The following is an 18889-nucleotide window of genomic DNA, read 5'->3' as shown; positions in this document are numbered from 1 at the left end:
ACTTTCGCCGGTCTTAGCGCTCCAGGACTCAACCAAGTAGTGTACTGACACTTCGTTAGCGGATCATACTTGAAGCACCAGCTTGCATCCCCAGTTACAATTGTCTACAAAAAATCCGGGTCACTTACAACAAAGACTTGAGCGCAAGAAAGACGCATCTGTTTTTGTTCTTCGCTCAAGAAGTGTGGAACGAAACGAGAGCACACACACCTTTCGGCGGTTCATTTTTTCTGTTAGAATTGTATGCACCGCGTCTTTACCGATGTACCGATGTTTAGCTCTTCTGCTATGGCCCGAAGGGTAAGATGAGGTTGTTCGAGCAGGAGCGCGCGCACTTTCGTAACGTTTTTGTCGTAAACAGCTGTTCACGGCCTCCCGTTTTTTTCCTCGTCATCCAACGACACTCTACCGTCTTTAAACCGCTTTCACCACGTGTATGTTGTATTACAAGATGCAGCTTCATCACCGAATGCTTTTTGTATCATAGAATAAGTTTCAACGAAAGATTTTTGAAGTCGAACACAACATTTTTTCGCGCTTCTCTGTTCCATGTCGCGAGGCACAACGACACATGAATACAATGTACGCGGCCGAATATAACCCGAGACTGGATTGACGAAACGTGATGAAATTTTGTACATATATTCGTCAGACATTGTATTACATAGTTCCTTGTTTGACCGAGAGATGGCGATACGTGTATCCACCACAGAAATTTAGTTCGAAATTTTTCAGACCTACTGTGTATAGCAATAAAAAAAGGAACATAAAAAAATACAAAAAAAAAACAAACGACACAGAAAAAACATAAAAATACATAGAAAAAATATACATAGCTAGAGCACACTATTGGGACTCTTTAATAGCAATGAGTGCCAACAGTGTGCTCTAGCTATGTATATGTTTTATGTCTTTTATAACATAAGCTTTCAGGCAGAAATATATGTAATTTTTTCTTGCATGAAAATGACTGGGATTCAAACTCAGAACCTTCTGGATGAAAGAGAACAAAGTTATAACGATATAAATTTGGTATCTGTTGAAACGCATCACTTATTTGCCTCTGGCGTAAAGATGGTATAAGAGTTTTTAATAAACCCTCATATATTCTCTACAGGCAACATATGGGATCCCATTTACAGCTCTTATAGTATTACTCATACATATCAACATTTGATGCAATTAAAATTAATTGCTATTTCCTGAAGAACTGTATGCTCCTTATTCAGCTGCTGTTCATTAGAAATTATTGGATCGATGTTACAAATGTAACATCGACCATTTAATGGTGGCCATATTTTGGTATTTGTATTCATATTTTCAATGATCTTTAAAAAACACGTTTTCCCTAGAGTAAGCACTAGTTCTTTCATAGTGCAAATACCCACTGCTGTAGTAGACATGGGCAATTCATTGGTACAAGAGAACAGACTCACTAAATTCAATGTTTAAGCCTTGCCCCTCCAACTTCATCATTTAAAAATATTATTAATACCGTCCTTAAACGTACAATTTTCCCCAACCAGTACTGTACTATGGTTGAATTTAAGTTTCTTTTTAGTTTTATTGCAATTTCATTGATGTTATATCCTTCTCTTAGCAATAAATGAACAAGACAATTTTTCAAAATAACTATCTATTACTACTTTAAGTGTTGTACTACATAAATCATGGCCTCTATCTTGGGCATCTCATGTCCAGTTCCAATAAAATCATTGTGTGACCCCAAGCTCAAATGGATTATAATTGCTGTTGGAATATAAATAAATATTATGTATTCAGGTAGGAACTTAAATTCTTCCAGGAAAAGAAATATCCATGGTACACAATTATATTCTAAACAAGCACTAGAGGCCTGTCATGTCATTTAATTTTTTTTTTAAATAAGAATATGAGTATGATGAAGATTACAAGTAGCAACAATTTTACCCATTCCACATAGCACATAAAAAATACATGTTATTGCCAGGTCATAGTAAATGGAGAGAATTCTGTCAGTGGTTAATTAGGAAATCTTCACATAAATTTCTTTAGAATTCAATTTTCAATAAATTTTATTTTGTAATTATTTGTTTTTTGACAATCTGTCAAAGTTAATTTATTGCAAATCTAAAAAAAAAAATTATTCTGACTCCAATTCTTTGTAGTCTTGCATATCTAGACATACAAACATATGTTGTTTTGCTTATATTAAAGTCTAAAATAACAGCTGAAATATTTTCTGGTAATTTTGAAAACCCTGATACAAAAAATAAATAAAATTTTAAAAAAAATGAATAATATTGTTTTTTAATTGAGTCTTTTATAAAAATCTCTTCATTTTTGTATTTACTTATTTATCTTTTGAGTTTTAAATCTTATTAACACTGAATACATTTTTCAAATTACGAATTACAAATACATACACATACTACTTTTTACATTCAAAATTTTGAAATTATTCTTGATATTTAATAAAATTGTTTATATATATATACACACACACATACACACACAGACACTTCCCTCCCCAAACAAAAAAAAAACTTTAATAATTCAGCAGATATAATTAGAAGCAATATTTTGTTATTTAAATATAAATAAACGAAAGAATAAACAGCAAGTATTTACCCCAATTTTTCCCTTCAGACCCATCAATTGTCTGTACTTCCTACAGCACATATACAAAGCAGTAAATAGTTAATATGAAATTAAAATGATTGTATTGTATGTTAAACAGTAAAATTCTCAATAATTAACCTATAAGTAGAAAACTGAAACTTCACCGTTTTATAGAAACCAGAACAATATGTTTGAATTTAAAAAAATAAATTCATTAGAACAATAGCAATTAAAAAAAACATAATAATTACAATTATTATGAATTTCATTGTTAAAAATCCCATTTTACATTTATTTTTATAAAAAATGTATACTGTCAGTTATTCCACGACATAACAGTAATCATTCCTAAACTACGATCCAATAAACGTAATTCTTAAATTCTCAGGTATTTATGATCAACAGAAATAGTTACTTGAAAGGAAGTAAAGTTTTCACTTTAACTTTAAAAACAACAATTTATTAAATAAAAGTGCTTTGTCATTTGTATGATTTTTTTGTAAATTTTTATATATAATATTAGTTCAAAATTTCCATGTAAGGTATTTTTAAATCCTAAATTTGAGAAAATGGTACATAAAGTTAGCCCTCCCTACAGAAGACAGGCAATTTTAAGACCTGGCCTACATAGTTATATTTTAATGCTAATTGATCCTTGATGCTAACTATTGAGCATTAAGCTTGTGTTAGATTCTAATTTGTTATACACTCTGTCTTGATGGTTCAGAAATGTACTTAGTTACAGATACACTAATTATACAAATAAGGGACAGAACTGTTCAAAGGTCTGAATAGATAAACTCCACTAGACATCTGATGACTTCTGAAAATCATATAAATCAATTATTTGAATATATAGAGAAGTTATGTTTGATAAAAGCAAACCAAGTCATTCCTTATTGATATGAGTAAGTAAACAAAACTAAGTTTCAGGACAGAAAGAGGCACATAAACTTATTGCTTAATATTATTTATTGCAGCAGCAAAGTATCTTAGAAAAAAATACAAGTAAAAATTGTTTTCTTTAAAGTAATATCATTTGCTAAAAACACTCACTTGCTGTGGTAAAAAAAAATTGTCCTTTATAGAATCAAGCAACATCAGCAATTCAGTTGGCTTGGCAACAGTATTTTATCTTTTGACTTTGCTAAATATGCAGCTGTTTAAATTACCTCAGTTCTTATTTCCTAAGTTAGATTTACGTTGAATACTGGTTAGTTTTAAGAATGCTACTTTATTTCAAACTAGTGGCTTATGTTATTTGCCTACAGTCCCTGCAGTTTGCCAAAACAGACAATTTATTGTTATCGCTTTTCAAGATAGAAATTACAAATTAAATAATTAAAGAGAATAAAATACTTATACAAAAAAGTTGCAAATATTTTTATTGGAAAGATGAAATTTTTAGGAGTTATACCTTTCAGATGGTAGGTTAAACACTACGCTAAATACACACAGTATTCGGAATAAATTATATCCAGAAAATGTAATAAATGATAAAATGTAATCAACCAAAAAGACCAAAAGCTTACAGTAATGATAAGCAGTTTCAGACAACTGGTAATATTCCCATTCTGAATGCCTCTTTTAATCCTTTTAAAGTAGTTAAACTTAAGAGATCTACAATTTTATAGAAACTGATAGAATGCTACAGTATAATAAGAATTTTCATGAATTTTTATTTTTTCATCCAATTAAAGATACTCTTTTCCTTGTGATCATCAATTACATGCAACTGATTATTTTATCAGCTCCTAAATATTAAAGACCCATTATTACATGATAAATTCTATGTGGAAATAAAATACACTCAATCAATCAATTTTAAAGAAATTTTATTGGCCTTTTCCAGGGATAAGAAAATTATTCAAACCAAATCAAGCTGACATCAAAAAATTGTGCAGGCAGGTTATGTTTGGAATATGTAAAAGAAATTGTTAAGGTTTGATGTAGGGAGTATACCAAAATGAAACGACTACCACTAGATAGGGAATCTTGGAAAGCTGCATCAAACCAGTCAAATGACAAAAAAAAATTCCTCAGGTGACAATAACATTCATACACACATCATACAGAATTCTCTTGCACACTAAGAAATTAACTGATCTACCCATCTTAGACAAAAATATTTACTTCCCGCCCTTATTGTAATAGATTCTCCTACTCACACACACAACTCATCTTATCTTTGGATAATTATATGTATCTCTTTATATAATAGCCTGATTGCTATTTTCTGTATATTGAAACCTTTACAATGGACATATTTTCTCAAAAATTAGAAACATTAAACATTATTTTCATTAAAACTAAATTTATATTATAAATATATGATTTTTTTACATTAGATTAACATACATGTTTCTTAATCCTTAAAAATTAAAAATTTTCTTAAAGATTAAAAATTTTTTCAGACAGATCTACGACATATGGTAAAGCAACTTAATTCTTACTCTTATTATTTTTATTAGGATGGTTGGCTGTTACATTAGTGTTTATTGTATTTTTAAATATTTTATTTATGATATTTTCCATATAATTATTAGTTATTAATAGATCTTTTGCTTTTTTTTTATATATACTATGATTTCAATGAACGTGCAGTTGAATGCTTTTTGTTATATACACTGCACTTGTAATACTTTTGATGGCTTGTATTAAAACACAACTGCAATAATGATTGCATTCATTCTGCAATGATTGTTTATTTTTGTTTTATATATAACTTTTTCTTAGATTATCTAAACAAACATCATATTAGGCTTTTTAATTACTAAAAAAATATTTTCCCTCGCTGAAACAGTTATAATTAAACTGCTGATGGCAGTTGTAGAAAAAAATACCTAAAATGGATGAGGACAATGAGGAAAGATTAATTATTAAGCAGTTAATTAGGTTATATTTTTAAAAAAAATTTGTACATTTTCACATAGGCATAAAATGGAATAAAGTTATGCTTAATAATATACATAAAGAAGTAGTAAAAAGATTATACATTCTTTTCTTTAAATTTCTTCAATTTTACACAGGAAAATATTACTGTGAAATTACACTTTAAATTCATCAGTATAACGCAACTAGTCTAAAGTTTTACAATATATCAAACAATTTGTTATTTTGTGCATCTCTATCCTGTGATGCTTCATGAAACAACAACAGATTAAATGATTACCAAGAAATTTTCTTAAACCTCTGCTAAAGTTCATAAAAAAAATTGATACATCATTCTTTTGCAAAACCAAAATTCATGAGCACAACTAGAATAAATAGAAATCATTTTAGTAAATAATTTAAAATCTATCTTCTTCATTGGAAAATTTAGAATATGCCAGAAATCAGTTAAGTATGTTTTTTTATGTTAATCTTCTGTAGTTAATCTTCTTGTATGCAATAAAATCTTACAGGAAAATTAAACACAAACAGAGAAATCACAAATCTGATAGAAATCTTCCATTCTACTAGCACTATAGAGTTTTGTGTGTTTAGGTTATCTCCAGAAAAAATCATTCAGAATGTGCACAACCTAAAGTTAAACTGTAAAACTGTAGGAAGTATTTAAGTATGCCAACATAACGGTTATACATATATGTAACAAAATTTTTAAATTATTGAAGCCTAATCTGACAACAGCATCCAGTCTAATCTTCAGTGGGGCAGTGACAATGTACTTACAGAATCCTACTGGCTGACCAGAATCTTGATTAATTCCAATGAACTGATTAATAAGATATCACAGTCAGCATAGGTTACAGAATAACAAAAGAAGATTATTCTTTTCTACAATCTCAAACTTCAACATTCAAGACTATTGTTTACGCCATTCTGGCATAAAGTTTTTCCGTTATTTCTACGAATTCCCAGCTAGGGTAGGTCCCGTTGTTTTGTTACAAGGAATGTTTGAATTCCACTTGGTTTCGTATTGCTGGGTCTGTAAAGTCCACCTGTCTCTATTATTGTTCTTGTGTTCGACCCTCCCCCCGTCATCCTTAGCGACCGCGCCCATTATTCTATCGAGTTATTTCTGACTACCCTTTTCATACACCCGTTATTTTTTCGTCCCCTTACTAATATAAACATACACACTCTCCTGTCCACTACCTGGATCTGGTTACCCCCGCCTTTTTTCGCCATCTTTTCGACAGAGTACCTCCAACATCTCACCACTGCAGTCGCCTAGGGCAATACTCTCCTGCAAACTTTGTGGTAACATTCACGCTCAAGCAGAATTTCAAACTCATCACTACACATTTGAGATTCCACGCCTCATTCTACCACTAAACCACATCACGCCGCTGTATTCCTGATTCACCGTGCGGACTACGCCAAGGAATACATAGGTATTCTTCCGTACTTGCTGTTACGAGGTCATCTCTGGCAAATATTTGTGTGCTACAGGCAAGTTCAGTTTTTCATTACTCATTACGTTAAACCTTTATGTTATCATTCAAATTTGTGGAACATTCAGTTCATCCTACCTATGCCGTTCAAGTTTCAATTTCACTTTAGTACAGTCACGACAGGTCACTTACACAAGGCTGTCATTGTTCAGCTGCAACCCATTTCATGTGCTCAATTAAGTTCAGTGTGATTATATTGTAATTAACTCTTTTGTACTGTAATATTATTGTGTATTTTTCTATGTCAAACTAGAATTACATTTTTACATTATTTAACGTTAAGTTTGTGGTTCATAAATCAGGAAAGGCCAATGCCAATCAAGATTTACTTTAATTTAGTTTTCTAAGTTTATGACATTTGTTCATTGCTAATTTTTCAATATTACAGCATTTGTCAGTAATGCAATAGTTTTCAGACATACTATGTTTATTGATGTCATATTTTTCTAAAGTTATAATTAAAACTAAGGTGTTTCATGTTATCCTTCAGGCTTTGTCAAAAACGTATATTGTAAAAATCGGTATTTAGAAGCGTGTACTCATGTATTTTTTCAGTTAACTATCATTGTTCAGACGCTGATTTCAGCTGATGTATTAAGTAGTTTTTAAGGTTATAATAATTAACTTATATCAAGTTGTTCTCATTAAAGTCCAATTTCTTTTGGCAAATACTAGCTGTGTGTTTTTTTATTTTTTAACTTTACCCAACAACTATCTTTGATGCATGATCTAATAACAAAAAATGTATCTTAATTTAATTTCTTCTTCTTCTTGATTTAAAGGTTACCATTTATAATAAACAAAATTAAAATAACCTTGAAATACAACAAAATTTAACTCCTGGCAAGGTTAAAAATGTGTAAGGATTTCAGAAAACATTAAAATAGAAAAAAAAATTCAAGAAAAAGATTATATTAAATAATAATTTTGCTATCTCAACAGATAAAAGAGGAAGGGAGGAAGGAAAATGCAATAGGTTCAGAAAAGGCAATGAATATAGCATGTTTTTCTAATGTATGTTGGTCATGGTCAGCTTCTTTTTAAAATATATGTAAATTATTAAATAGATAAATATAAAATACATTTCACTCTAAAGAAAATATGTCATAAAAATTTTTTTAATTATTATTTTTTGTATTTAATAACGTTTGAGATAAAATAAATTTGCAATTTGAATTTACAACTGTTTATAATATTTAAATTTTCACTGTTTATTATCACTCCAATTTTCTTCTCCTTGATTCCTTTTCATTCCAATATAACCAAAACTGTGTTTTATAAAGAAGGTGCCTTCCTCTTTTCCATCTGTCTGTAGATATCAACATATGCCTGGGAATTATCTATCACTCTATCTAACATATGCCTAGCAATCCGAATGAGTAAATATTATTAACTTACAGAGTAACATGACTTGACTTATTTTGATTCACCTTTATTCTCAATTTTGTTAATCATACCCAGATTAAGTCTAACACTGCTTGGAGCTTTGATGAGGTTAATTGTGGGTTTTCATCAACAGCCAGGATTGCTGTAGTATCATCAACAAACAAGGCAATGTTGACATAGTCTGGAGCTAGAAGGTCTGCAATGAAAATCGAGTACAGTACTGGCCCTAAGATGGAGCTTGTAGAACCCCTGATCTAATGTCAAATAATCCAGATAACACATCATTGCATCTGATCTGGGAAAAACGATGTTGATGTAGTTCTGCAAAACCAGGTAGAAGGGTTAAGGAAGCTTGTATTTCAGGTTATGGAGCAGACCAGGCAGCCAAACCTTGTCAAAGACCTGCTGAACATCCAAGAAGGCCGCTGAACAGAACCTCTCCTCTACAACCTCTATAGGATATAAGGTATTATATAGGATCTTATATCCTACATAATGTATTAGATATGTTCAGATTCAGAAGTACCTCGGGGTATTTCTTGATGAGAAATTTGAGTTTAAGAAGCACCTTCAATACGTCGCGGGGAAGGCCTGTAATGTCTTCTTCGGAATTCGACGTGTGGTCAGTCCTGATTGGGGTCTTAATTTTAAGACTATAAGTATCTGGTATAAAGGTGTCCGCGAGGCACTTGTGCCTATTTAGGCGGATAAGCTAAAATTTAAAAGCTATCGGGATATTTTGTTGTTGAGCCCATAACCCGAACAAGTACGCCTCTTGGATACACTCGAATAAGAACGTGACGCAATCTTTTAGGGCATGGCGTCTTTTTAGGGCACAGGCTACAGAAATCCGGCCTGGCGGACTCTGGTTTGTGTTCTCACTGCGAATTATTGGACGATGCTTATCATGTGACATATGAATGTGCTAAGTATGACTAATGCGCACGTGGACAATTTGTCGGCTTGATATTATCGGGTCGACACTTCATCTCCATGTTAATTGGAAATGCAGGGCGAATGCATGGGTGAATCGCAGAAAGTTTTATCACATATTTGGCGAAAGAAAGGATCGCTGTAGGGGTTTGATGTTCCGCTTGGATTTTCCTTCTTTATGTTTGGTTTTATTGTTATTTTGTTTTATGGTTTGTTAAACTGTTGCTGCTTTTGTTTCTGTGTGGTTAGACTTGTTTGTTTTTCGTTACTTATGTTATGTTACTGTTATTTACATTATCTATTGTTATTGTTATATTTTGTGTTGCGTTATATGATTCGTTGCGTGTCGAACTCATTTTTACCTTTCGGATAGGTAGAGTTCAGTTCCTTCGTTCTTAGAATCATTCAGTCTTGTTTGAGACTTGGCTAGATGTGTCTTCTTTGAAGTTTATGTGTGCAGTACACCGATGGGAATGTCACTTGTGGCATTCGCATCGGTGGCATCCTGGCTGAGGCTTGACTGAAAGATGTCATTGCCGAGATACTAAAGAAGATCTCCGGTAAAGCCCATAAGGAATAGGTACGGAGAGGATGGCGTGGCGACCGAAACCGTCACATGGAGGGTGTCTTCCTCTATGAGTCAGGAGGTTTCTGACCACCACTAGAAAAGTCCTTTCGTCCTTTCGTCCTTTCTTGTGAACGTATGTCTAATTAGCTTCTGGTAACGAATCAAGACTTTAATCCTCTTGCAAATCTCAATATCGTTTGAGATATACGAAGTTGTTTTGCACCGACTAGCCATACATTATATATAATCGTTCCTAGTTACAACCATCTCTAGTAGTTCAAAAAGCCGTAACAAGTCAGCTATTCCATATAGCACGACAGGCGGAGGTCTGACAGTGTTCGACTGGTTCGCACTAACGCTGGTATCCGCCATCGGAAGGTTGTCGAACCTTTACAAAGATAAATATCACATGCATTGTTGGAGGTACCCTAGATTTTCGAAGTACAGGTACAGTTTGCCACGGAAAGAAACCTGGTAGACTCCATAATTTCATTTTCATTATCAATTTCCGAGCCCTCGGCTAAATTAGTGGCAATTTTTTCTCTAATCAACTATGAAATAATTATAATAATAATAGGCAAATTGGAAATATTTAAAGTGAGTGAATAAAAATCAAATCCTGGCCTTAAAGCTGTTTGGGTCCAAGGCAAATGGATGTTTGTACTCCTCACCAATTTTATTCTAAAAACTTTTTCTTTTAATTATATCTAACGTTTAATAAAAAAAACTTCATTTCATTTGCTTAATTTTAATTTTAAAACGTTAATCTGACCGACCTAATTCACTCATAATGACTGCTAAATGATTTTTGAATGGATGACACCCGAACAAGGACGATTGAAACAAATTAATGAAGAGACAGGAAACTAACTAGTCTGTGGTTGTAACCTTAATCGGTTGTTTCATAACTTATCAGACACATCACAATCAAAGGGTTTAATCTCAAACTGTTAGTTATGTAAAACTTATCACAATAATAATTCGAAGAATTTAAAAAACATTCATACTTTTTTTTACGTAATGATGATAGTACCCGCTGAGACACAGTTGCTGCGATTCACTCGGCTCCATCCACACTATATAAGCCGGCTCTACACTAGAATCTGGCAGTCTCTGTTCGTCGCTTGAAGGCCCATATTGTTTTGTTACAACTCATCAAATAATGATGAAACAATTTAAATTATATGTAAATAAATTAAAAGATATTACTATAAATAATGTTATAGACATAACTGTTGCGATCCCTGGTCGTATGAAGTTTGTTATATATGAGGATTCTTAGGAGTTTTTAGATTAAATCCTGGGTTCTGGAAGTCCAAATGATAATACTTAAAAATTGCATATAATATCCGCGGTCAGAGAACCAAAAACTATGATGAAATAATTGCCGCCCTGGTGAAGTAGCTCGGTTAGGTTTAATTATTTATATAGTTATTATTTGCTGGTCCATTTGCATAAATAAAAAGCATTGATTCTATTTTATATATATATATATATATATATATATATATATATATATTATTTGATGAGTTGTAACAAAAAAATGAAATTACAATAGCAATAGTATATAAATATCAAATTAATCACATTATTAGATACAAATTCAATGAAACTGTATTAATAATAAATATGCAAATAATGAACTCAATCATTAGAGATTCGTAACAGGCATAACTTATGCACAGGTCTTATTATGGCCCATTAACTGTATGTAAGTCAACAACTCTTACTAGGTTGTCAGAACCCGAGTAAACTTAAGTGATAATTCCACGTTTCCAATGTTTCCACCTTAGCATTTTATTTTTGTCTTAAACGTTTTTTATGCAGATAAGCAACACGACCATTGATGGGCAAAAACCCGGTTGGAAAGAGCTACGGTCTGAAATCCTTTACTACATTTTTAATGCCTTCTAAAAGTTTTATTCATAAGCTATATTTTAACACAATAGACATATTTGAAAGAAAAAATTAAGTCATAAATTACGGCAAAAGGTTATTAGGATTATATTTTCCCGCTTTCGTCGATTCCAAGGCAACCTTGTAGCATGCTACACACTACGATCCTTCTGGTATAACCCAGAAATATAATCTTTTTTAGAATAACAATAAACTAGGGCAAAAATTTCGAAAAATCAAAATATAAAACTTCGAGTGGTTTTATTTTTTAATTCAAAAAAAGGTCTATGTAGTACGCAAATACAGTTTAGTCAGTTAATTATATATGATGTACCATAACTAAACTTCAAGCAAGATATAAAAAATGAAAACTAGTAATCTAACGACGTCATAGCAACACATCGTATAGCATAGCAATTTATTTTTTCTGAACAGGTCAGTCTGTGTACTGTAATAAACCAGTTTTGCTCCAGTCAAGGTTAAACAAGACTTGTTGGCAATATTTAAAAATAATCTTAGTTTTCAATAAATGTAAAAATAAAAAATAAACATATTATTTAATTTCATCATTATTACCATTTAACAAGTTAACGACAACTTATTAAACAACATATTACTGAATTGTAATTTTACATAAATTAAGTGATTTATAACGATACCAGTTGTGTGTAAACATCTTTTTTGATGAGTTTGTAGCTTATTAACCAGCTTAATATTGGCGGTAAAAAGTCAATGATCAGCGTATATTGTTTGTTTTTGAACCACGTAACTTCATTACACTATTGAAATTTTTCTAAAAGAAAGATCCCTTTTTAGATTACCTTACTCAACTTTTCGCCCACTGTGTAATGCGAAAAGTTGTTTTAGGCATTACACATGAATGTAATGCGTAAAAAAAGATATTAAAATATACCTTAATGATTTCCAAGTAATGTTTTAATTACTACAAGAAAAACGGCGGGCGGCCCACCTTTTTTCGATATAATAAAATGTTACATAGTTTATGTTTCATTACAAATGACTTTGTTAAATATTTTAGTCAATTGTAACTACATAACGTTCATAAATTTAGCATACTAATAACAACAAAAACTTTTAAAAGCAAACCTTCAAAATCCTGAACATTTTTAGCTGTTTCTTGAGTTGAGATTTTTTAACACAGCTCTAATCCCAATTTTGTCCTGTTTTATCCCCAAAACACAAATATAACCGCAGATAAATCGTTGGTATCAAGAAGTATAAATTGTTCGAACGAATGAATCGTTAGTACGCTTCATCAAAAATAAAGACATAAGCACATATAGCAAGCAAACCAACGCACCATTTTTTTTTTTTTTTTATTGGAGAGATTATCGAAGATTAGTTCTTTTTAATTTTTAAAAAAGGATTTTCCTGATGAAATATAGCTATTACTTGAGAATTTTTCGATAATCGGTATACCGTTGTAAAATCATTCAAAATGATAAATAGATTATTAGACTATTAAAAGAGCATATTTTCTGAAAATTTTAAAAGGGTTTAACAAGGGTTAAAAAGCAGATCAGGTTAAATGCAATCAGAAAATAGTAATTTCATTACTCAAGAAAAACACGAGTAATAAAATGAAATTGCACAGGTTAAGAGAAAAACGAACGGGGGGAGTAAAATAAGATCATCCTCGATTTCTTTTACTGTTACTATTATTTTATATCTAAAATGGCAGTAAAGAGATTTTTAACCAAAAAATAAAATAAAATTTATAAAGTAATAAATAAAAAATAAAATTTAGTAGTCCTTTGAATGTCTTCTGAAAACCGAACTGCTACAGCTTTTTGAGAAATGATAATAATCGTAAAAATTAAATAAAAATATCTTGTTTTTGGGTTCCTTTTTTTCTTGAAAAGTTTTATTTTTGTGTCCAACACTGAAAATGAACCACCGTAAAATTCACATTCATCGCCGATCAATCACCGTAAAACTGATGTTTGAAGTGCTAGGAGAAATTAATCTCCTACAAATAAAAAATCTTAACGAAATCATTCTAGTAATAAAGCATGCAGGTCAGATCAAATAATAATGCAAATCAAAACAAGCAATAACAGACTTTTCAAAAACCATAATTTTTTTTAAGAAACCGTTAAAGATTTGAAGTTGGATTTCTGCTAATTCATTAGACTTTCATATGTAGCTAAACGTTCATGACAAAAAAAAGAATTAAAATAGCGTTTTACAGTAGCTTGATATTTTAGAATCTGAGTATAAACATTATGTATTAAATATAGCATCTTACGAAGGAATAATTTTTTTTAATAAAAGTAATGGATTCTAATACGCAAATTTAGAGCAAAATCGGTTGACCGATTTCAAATAAATAGTAATTTTACTATTCGGCGATGTAAAGTAGCGCAGTAAACTGCACAGTTTTAAGGATATGATTGCTTTGAAAACGTAAAATCAAAAAGTAAGAAAGAATAAACACCAGTGATATTTTTTGTGATCTAATTTATAACATAAAAAATATATGAAGTGGAATCGCAAGCGGTCAGCGGTGAAACAAAACAGAAAACGTCTGAGGTAGCAAAAATCCGTACACCAAAGCGGAAGGGAAGAATTTTCTTTACAATAATATTTTATATCGATTAAAAAGAAATGCAAACAATTTTCACTGGCAAAGTTATCCCAAGTTACCAGTAATAGTCATATCGAAGGCATAACGAGATTTTAAAACTCTATCTAAAGAAACAAACGAAAATGGAATGACAACCTGGAAAATGGAATTATAATTTTTAACTAATATAAAAACAATTTAAACTTTTGATTATTCTTCGTCAACCTACGTTGTTGAAATATTTTACTGTACTACATTTTTCGATCCCTTAACATACTTTATAACTATGTGGCTAAACGTCGCTACCTCTCTCCTATTTTGTTTGGCTCCTAAATACAACCACTGTCATATGATAGAGCATTTTGTCTCAAACAATTTTCGAGGAGATTCTCAAAGTGAAATTACCAATTAACACGATAAGTTATCTATTCCTTATATTTTTATCGAAATTTTTTATCATCTTTCAGTGCAATTTATTTATTTCAATTCCTATCGTTTTGTAGGTTGTGAACACTTCAATTCTTGTCCGATTAATTTTAGTAGCTTCAAAATGCACACAAAGTAATAAAAAAGAATAGAAAAAAGAAGGTAAACGGCAGAAGGTAAACTGATCATAGTAAAAATTAAATTAAAATAGAATATGAAAGAAATTTTCTGTATGCAGGTAATATTTTACATATATTCATCGCACACAAGTATAAAAACCCCAGGCGCGCGCGAAATACACATATTGTGCACACACACACACACACACCACACACACACACACACACACACACATATATATATATATATATATAAAATAAAAATAGAAGAATACACACAAAAAAATAGAAGTATATAAAAAACTAAATTGCTAAGTTGCAGACTTTGATTTCACTCACCATAAATATTTGAGAAATGTGTAAATTACAACGGTGTTGGTTGTTTTTATATCATTACTTCAAAAATAGATAGCCAAATAAAAAAAAAATAAATAGATAGCATATTAAAAAAAAAATTAAATAATCTTAGACTTTTGGTACAGACGTAGACACGGGGTTTCTTCTTCCCAGCGTTCTTACAAGGTCTATTACATTTACCCTTACTCTTAAAGTCCATCTGTCTACAATAGGTTATTCGTACATTCACTGGCAATAACTTCATATCATATTTAATGTCTTACCACCTCTTTTATGGCCTTCCATGAGATTGCTTCCCTTCAAATTACAATTTCATTGAAGTATTCTCCTTTTATAGGAAATAACTGTACGACTTCAAAAAACGTTTATCTTATTATCGTTGACAATTGAAGCCACCCTGAATGCTGATTACACAACAAAATTAGGAACATGATTACGAAAAGTCACCTCATAGGACCGCAACAAAAAACTGTGATTTTCCTATGTCAGTATTACCATGATCTAATACATGAAAATAGCTTCACTTTCAAATGTAGTCTCAATTACAAACTTTGTGTCAAAAATGTATGAGCCATATATATAACTCTAAAAAAATATTCTGAATATAACTTGGATTTTACTTTAATTGGCAAGTACAACTCCGAAGAACATCTACTTTTTTCTGTTTCAGGTTTACCATTCGCTTACAGCATACTTGAGGAAAATGACTTTTTATATATTATCGCTAACAATCTTCAGCGAGCCAATGATCTGAAGACTAACTTCAAGGTAAACTATTTTCTTGTTGTCAAGGCGAAATCCGTATTTCGTCTTCTCATTCTTCAGTCGAGTATAGTGGTCAGTATGCACGTTTTTTTTCCTTCTACCCACATCATCTTCATCTACCCACAAAATACGTACGCAAATTTTACTGTTTTAACGTTCACATTTTTTCAAAATAAATGTAAAAAATCCCTTTCGGCACGCCGGAAGGCAGAAGTAGATTTCACCGGTGCTAAGTAGGGGATAAAAGAGATTTTCACCTTAAAGTTAAGAAAAACTTCAAAGTTGCTCAACACGACAATGGTTGCATGTGAAAAAAAATTTCACATGTTTCCCATACGACAAGCCCCAGCAATATTTTGGTCATCCCATCCGTAAGGAATAGTCATATCAAAACTTGTTTCAGACAAAAGTTTTAGGTAATGTGCAAAGGACTAACGGCCACTAAACCGATTCGATAATGTGCCTATTAAGGGAAGTATGATATTTTTGTCTTCAAAACCCCATTTTTTCCACCCGCTGGGCCAATGGTTGGTGATATAAAAAAAGTTACTTAGATAAGTTTTACGCCATTATTCAAATAATAGCAGCAATCTTAAACGAATTCGATATTTTACTTAATAGGAAACTTATTAGCATATTTTGTTTTTTCGAAAAACCCTCACATTTCCACCGCGTGGTCCGATTTTCCCCATTAACGAACTCGACCAAAATTTTGGATCGTTATATTTAACGTATAAATTTGAAAGTGATTGGCAGAAAATTACGGCATTTATCGTGTTCACAAGAAAATTAAATATATATATATAAACTTTTGAATTGACAGTGGTTTTGGGGTCTGGAGGATGTGAAACGCGAAGATATGACGAAATTTTTCGGATGTCGAATCTTGATACCCATTACAATAGCTTCAATAGCTTCTTATGAAATCTACCTGAAAGTAAAACAAGAAATAAATAATTATAATAGTTACTGTTGTCAGTTTAAAAAAATAATTTTGATGTAACAATAGTTTTTTCTCTCTTTAAAAAGCTTTTATACTGAAGTCTTAATAATAAAACTGGTTTATTTCTGGTCAATTTTAATGGAGTCCGATGTAACAGAGAACATAATAGAGCAACCTCATCGCATCAATACAACTTCTAAAAAGTTAACTCATGGTCAATGTATGGTAAATCGTACAGCGTGCACAGTAGTTATACAAGTGAGCAAAGTGATGATATAAAGTCTAGTCAGCCGGCATGTTATTAAATGAACAATAATAATAATAATAATAATAATAATAATAATGCATGACAGGGTATATTGATGCGTCTGCCAACTACTTCGTTATGCTACAATCCAATGACAACTACAACGCGGAGATATTCTATAATGGTGTTTTTAAACAACCTTAAATCAAGTTATGTCTTAAAAAATCAGATGGCATATCATTCACCGTTTTCCTCTTTAAATTAAAACAAAAAATATCATGCAGATAATATTATAATAAACTGATTCCGAGTTGTGGGTGCGATAAAAAGGTAACTTTATTAATTGTGTCACATCATGATAACATGAAGTGAGTGGTATTCAATGATTTTATAAGTTATAAACTGGAATCTGTGATTACAGAAACTTTACAAATACAATACGAATGACAAACTAAGTGTAGTAATGTAGTTAAGGCAGTAATTCTCTTTAATTTACATTACTCTCATAAAAAAAGATAAAATATAATTAGGGCACTAAAACAAAGTAAAAAATAGTTGCAAAATACAGGTATTACAGAACTCCAAAGGTTAAATCTGATCTATTAGCAATACAATCTACGGAGTAATAAGAAATATCTTTAAAAAAAAAAACACAAATAAATATACTTCCCATGAAACATTTTTCGTAAGAAAACAAAGTCGACTCCTGATGTTTTGAAAAACAAAACTAAAACTGATATTAAGTTCACATTCGCCGCTAACATTTCTTCGTATTATTCTTTGGATCCTAAGTAATATTGTAATAGATTTTCACTCTTGAAATAGATTTTCGCTTCTATTTTTACCTAAAACAACCTCTGTGAGAAATTTAAAAATTCATTTTCCACACAGAAACATTCATGTTACTGTGAATGGCACGACAATGACCCCTTTCACTTTGTCATCTACTTATACTTTCTTTTTCTGTTTAGCCTCCGGAACCACCGTAAGGTATTACTTCAGAGGATGAATGAGGATATGTATGAATGCAAAGGAAGTGTAGTCTTGTACAGTTTCAGGTCGACCATTCCTGAAATGTTTGGTTAATTGAAACCCAACCACCAAAGAACATCGGTATCCACGATCTATTATTCAAATCCGTATAAAAGTAACTGCCTTTACTAGGATTTGAACCTTAAAACTCTCGACTTAGAAATCAGCTGATTTGCGATGAGTTTACCAATAGACCAAATCGATGGGTTGGCTTACTGTTATCTACTGGTTGGTTTGTCATCTACTGTCATGCGTTTTACGTCCCAATCCTTTACTAATAAACTGTGACAGCATAATTCGATATCAGAAGATTTTTTCTTTCTTTCTCAAAAAAACATTTAAAAAAATGTTAATGGTTAATTTAAAAATATGTTTATGAAAGCGCGTTCTGGTAAATTCTTTCATATTTTATAAGACAAGGATCCGGTTTCAGAAATTTAATCATAAGTCGTCGATCTATGTGTGAGAGTTATATTATCTTGGACTTTCATCCGGAAGTCCCGGTCAGACATGGCATTTTTCATACGCTACAAAATTTCCGCTTCATATTCCCACGGCACAAGCCTCGAGTTTTTGTGGATTAATTAATCATAAAAACAAAATTTTTCAAATTTTTCTTGTAGTTCATTAAT

At 31.3% G+C, this 18889-nt stretch overlaps 1 protein-coding gene across 1 annotated transcript in view; it reads right to left on the bottom strand.

The window, feature by feature from the left end:
* The window catches only part of LOC142334177 (long-chain fatty acid transport protein 1-like), a 194267-nt gene that overhangs the window by 66827 nt on the left and 108551 nt on the right, over positions 1–18889 (bottom strand). The window lies entirely within an intron of this gene.

Source organism: Lycorma delicatula, chromosome 1, assembly GCF_047948215.1.
Source record: "Lycorma delicatula isolate Av1 chromosome 1, ASM4794821v1, whole genome shotgun sequence".
Lineage (NCBI taxonomy): Eukaryota > Metazoa > Arthropoda > Insecta > Hemiptera > Fulgoridae > Lycorma > Lycorma delicatula.
This window is presented reverse-complemented; position numbering and strand designations above follow the sequence as displayed.